The following is a 5549-nucleotide window of genomic DNA, read 5'->3' as shown; positions in this document are numbered from 1 at the left end:
GTAGCAAAAGCATATCAAAGTATTTTTTTGTACCATTACATTTCAGTAGTCACAGACTACTGTACTATGTCCAGATATGTATGAAACTGTAATAATGATTGCCACGCCTGAGATGATAGCCAGGGTGATAATAAACTTACTTACTTTACTTAACTCTACGGGAACCAAACCCACCGTTCGATAAAAAAAATCTATGGGATCTCACATAATCCAGATCCCCCGTGGTAATCGTACATTCCGTCCTAACCAATAACCGAACTTTAACCCTGTGGGATTTATACTCTACGTTCTATATATTCCCTAGCCAGGGGGTACCCCTGGACCCCCCGTAGTAATATGTGTGTGCGTGTGTGTAGGGTGTGTGTGTGTGGTGTGTGTGTGTGTGTTGGTGTGTGTGTGTGTGTGTGGGGTGTGTTGGTGTGTGTGTGTGTGTGTGTGTGTGTGTGTGTGTGTGTGTGTGTGTGTGTGTGTGAAAGACACGAAAAAGAACTGGGGCAGACAAGCTGTAGGTCCAGATAACGTACCGATAGAAGCATGGAGGTACTTAGGAGTGATGTAAATATCGTTTACATTTAAAAACTATACTTTAACATGTTATTGCATTGTCTTTAAAAGTTAAGTTCAGAAAGTTTATTTACCACCCTGGCTATCTGCTCGGGCGTGGGCAATCATTATTACAGTTTTACATATATCTGACATAGTACAGTAGTCTGTAACTACTGAAATTGTACATGGTATAGAAATAGAAATCATACATTATACAAAAAAATATTACTTTCATATGCTTTTGCTACTGTTTTTTACATAACACTTATTTGTTTACGGTAGTTATTACATAGTAAATTTAGGGTATAGTACAAGTATATCTTCCAATGTATCAGATGAAATGAAATATTCTTTATACCTCATGTTAGGTGGTCTGAAAGGCTGTATCACGTGACATTCCGAGATATAGTGCTCAAGCGTTCGCTTTTCTTCGTTACACAGTCTACATCTAGATTCATCTACACTTCTTGCACCGTGTAGTTGCCAGTACATTCTGTAACCTAAACGTATTCTGGCAATAACCACGTCACACTGGTTTGACTTCGGTGCCATCCATATGAAGGCTTGCTATCTCTATGCTGATCGTAGTGCCTTATGGTACAACTTTCAGGCCTTTGAGTGTTAATCAGATCTACTAGTTCTTCCTTATGAGAACTTTTCAATATATGTGCAACCCTAGCAAGAGGTATCTTAAGATTTATGTTCACAGGATCTTTTTCTGCAGGCTTCTTTCGCCAATTTGCTACGTGATCGTGCTTGCGTATGCAAACATGAGATGGTATCCATACAAATTGAATGTTGAAATTGCGCTGTGTTGCATAACTTACGTTACGCTTAATGCAACTCACAATATCCTCATCGCTACCTACTTTGAAAGAATTTAGGGACCGAAAAGCACTTTGAAAGTCACAGAAAACTACTCCAAAGCCCCGAAACATGTATTCCGTTGCGAGGAGTATACCTACCAGCTCCGTTTATGTAGTGCTGGCCCAATTATGTATTCTCATATTAACTTGATGTTGTAGTAAGTCATTTTTGTATACAGCACAAGCACAACCAGCTTTGATTCCAGACTGTACAGATCTGTCAGCATAATACTAATATACATCATCGCCCATAGATTTTTGTGTTCCTTTACCGTTGCTAATGCAATTTGTTTTATCACGCAGTTATATACACTGCTTTTTTGTGGTAGACATGTAAGGTCACAATCAATGTTGAATTCTTCCATGATGGAATGGATCGACCTTTTGGTATTTTACTAATGGAACATTGAGTTTTGTAATGTTCATGGTGAGTTTGTGTATCAAGAGGGTGCGCGTGTGAGTGATTAGTCACGTCTACTTGCGTGATTTTATGTTTGCAGTTGTTTTTGGAAAATCTGAGAGATACGAGGGTTCCCTCAGAGCTTTGACCCCATACATGGTGGAAATAAATATTATTATATCAGAAATGGATGGTGAACTTAATCCTGATCTCATGTTCACTATCCTTGCTGTTCTCGGGGCGCCTAGGATAATCATCATAGCTTCATTTTGCACTACCTCCAAGCTATTTATTTTTGATTCCTTACACTGCAACAAGTGCAGTGCATGGTAGTCTACAACTGACTTTATGAAAGCCAAGTAATACAGTCTAGTGAGCTTAACATGATGTCATGTTCTCTTCCGTCAAGAACTTTCAAACTGTTTCAATCTCTCTCAGAGTCTCTTCTTTAGAGAAAGGATCAGGTCTGCATCATTTACGCTCACCCCGAGATATTTATACTTATAACACATGTAAAGCTCCTGGTCACCTATGCAAAAAGTGGGTAAGGGTATGATATATGGGTTGAGAGCCATTGTTTTCTCAGTGGAGATAACTAATCCACACTCATGAGCCTTTGTTGTGAGTTTTTTCGAGATTATTTGCATCCTCTCTTGTGATGATGCTCTGACGCATATGTCATCAGCTTAGCATATAATGGATTCACCATCCCCAAGTTTGTGCATGAGGGCATTGAACAGCATTGGGATGAGAACTCCTCCCTGTGGAGGAACTTCTCACTCCCCTGAACAGGAGACTTGCAGATCTGTTCGAAAGATACATTCAAATCTAACTCAATATCTTACCAGGATGCCAAAGCTTACTAATTGTTCTAGGATAAATTTCACTGTTTGCATTGTCAAAAGCTGACTTAAGGTCAAGAAAAACAGTGTGCTTCCCTGGATTAGAGTTTGAAAAGTACTGAAAAGCATTGGTGTGTGCTATGTCCCGATAGGAATCGGTACAGTCTGTGAGATAATATACCTTGTAACCTGTACCTGAGTCTGTTTAAAATTATCCTTTCTATAACTTTGCATACACATGAGGTTAAAGAAATTGGTCGGTATTTATCAGTGTTTGATTTCGGTATAGGGATGATTAGACTGCGTGTCCAGGGGCCAGGCAGAATACCTTGTGACAAACTTAACCTGTATAGGTGCAAAAGGGGATTACCAGGTACCTGAGCTATAAGGCGGAGGACACTATAGGTAATTCCATCCTCACGTGGGGTGGACACTTTTCCTTTGATCAGTGCATTGTCCAATTCCCACTCAGTGATCTCTGCAAAGTCTGAGGGGTCGGTAATCAGAACATCCAATCTCAATGGCAAATTTACATGCAATTTTAGACCGACTAAGGTGTTCCTGAATATTTGTGGGAAGTGAGCTCAATTTGGACGCTCCAGCCCATTGACTAAGAAACATCCCTCTCATGCATGAAGGCTATGGAACTGCGGGGTGTTAATTGGTTTGCCTGAAAGTCAATTAATTTTTTCCAGACCTCCGACATTGAGGTGTAGGAACTGTTCAAAGTGTTCATATTTGAAACGGGGTTTTTAATTCCCATAGGTTTTTTGCTAGCCATAAGAAACTGAGTAAGATTGTCCTGCTTGTAGATATCAAAAAAGCTCCTGAATTCACTTTGTTTCCCTTAATAATGTAGGGTCACCGACCCACTCAGGTTGTTTGGAGCGTTGTGAGTTGTTGTTCTTGAAGGTTTTCTTTGGACAGACCCAAGTGTTTGTAGTAATCAGTGACCACTGTTGTCATGTCCATGGAAAAATCTATCAACACTTGTTACTGTGTAATCATTATACCAGTCATAGATACGTGAATAAAGTGGTGCTCAAGGTAAGGAGGAATAAAAATTTTAAGCCTATATGGGTATTATCAACAGTGTATCTCGTTTTCTATTGCGGAGTGGTCACTGATTAGCTCTGTTGCAAGCATACTTCTGACGTTTTCCATGCACAAGATCCCTTCCTATTAACATAATCTAGCCTGCCCCCGCCACGTGAGTTTGCCTGTCTGTCTCATATATGGTAATAGATCTTTTGTTCGCAAAAATGTCGGAACTCTTCGCCATATTCATTGCATTGACTATCTCCTAATGTATAATGTCTAGCATTAAAATCTCCCATGCATATTGTGCCGTGATTCTGAAAGTTGGGCAGTGAATCAGTCTGAAACTTTCTACACCTTGCATATACATTGTACAGAGAGAAAAACCCAGAGGCTGTTCGAATATGTAAATGCTGATATTGCACATTATTGTCATCAGACTTCTGCACCAACTTATGCGGTATGGTGTCCACTGACATAAGTCAATAGGCCTGTCATTCCTGTGTTCGTATAGGAGTGGTAGCCTCTAATTCTAGGGGCGGTTTTTATTTTAGTGGCTGATGTGAAGGGCTCTTGTAAAACAGATAATGTCAACATTATTGTTATGAAAATAGTAAAGCAAGTCATTAACTCTACGGCTGACACCATGTATATTCCATGAAAGAAAAGTAATTGTTTCTTGTCCCCCACCACAGCCTATGATTATCTGATTGGTCAAATTTGTGTTTGATGAAACCCTTCAGTCTGCATATTTCTTGTACTGCATTACGTATCTGTGTTGCATCTTGTTTATTTATCTGTCTGCGCGCTTTCCACCTATTGATATCATACTTATAATCCATACCTGACATCCCTTTTCTGGTGGTGTCTCACAGTTCGTCCGTTTCCTTCGCATCTTTGTCAGTGTCATTTTTACAGTTTACTGTCGTCACTGTTTTCAGATGGCCCGTCATGCGTAATAATAATATCAGAGACATCATTCGTATTTTCAAACATCACTAACACCACTAACATCATTAAAACGCACATTTCCCCTGTCTACATGATCACTTTTGTTTTCCATTATCATTTTTTTTCAGTTCAGCAATTTCTTGCCTGATGCTTTTTTTTTTCAGCAATCTCTTGCCTGATGCTTCTTATTTCCTCGGCCGTATCCATGTCTTTTTCACCACTGGTTTCTCCTGTGGTACTGTTTCCTGGGATGGGGAATCCCCCTGGCAGTTGCGGGAATTCCTGTGGGTTGGTGACATCACGTGGCCCTGGGTGGGGGGTGTGTGGCTGGGCTGGGCATCACCACTCCGTGGTCGATGGGTACGGTCAGGGCAGGTGCTCGTGGCAGTTTTGTGGGGGCAGTTACGGTGCCAGGCCATCATACCTTCCGCTCCGCACCTAACGCACCTCTTCACAATGGTGACGGTGTCTCGTTGTCGTTTGTCCTTCTTGTTGTTTCTTGCAGGGCAGTCCTTTAACTCGGAGCTTCTGCACAGACAGCCACGCTGTTTCTTTCCTGCAATATTTAGGTACGTGGCTGTAACCCTGACACTTGTAACAGACCACAACCTCTGAGCACCACAGTCGAAATGGATCTCGGCTCTATGTATCTTCCAAAGAATTGGTACTTTTAGGTGGCGGCTGTTTTCACCGCTCCATACAATGATGAATCCTGTTCAAGGGATGTACGTCCTTATAAACCCTCCGGGCTTTAAAAACACCCAGAAGATGCAGTGCTTCCTCAGCGGCAGCCTCCTTCGGAATCCTGGTAACCAGGTATTCCCCGTATTTTTTTCCTTTTAGGCTGATAGTCGTCTTTGTTCTGCAGAGAGTTCCCCGCAACAGTGCCATTAACCATCAGGGCCA

Source organism: Penaeus monodon, chromosome 17, assembly GCF_015228065.2.
Source record: "Penaeus monodon isolate SGIC_2016 chromosome 17, NSTDA_Pmon_1, whole genome shotgun sequence".
Lineage (NCBI taxonomy): Eukaryota > Metazoa > Arthropoda > Malacostraca > Decapoda > Penaeidae > Penaeus > Penaeus monodon.
The sequence above is the reverse complement of the archived record's forward strand: the minus strand, read 5'-3'. Positions refer to the sequence as shown.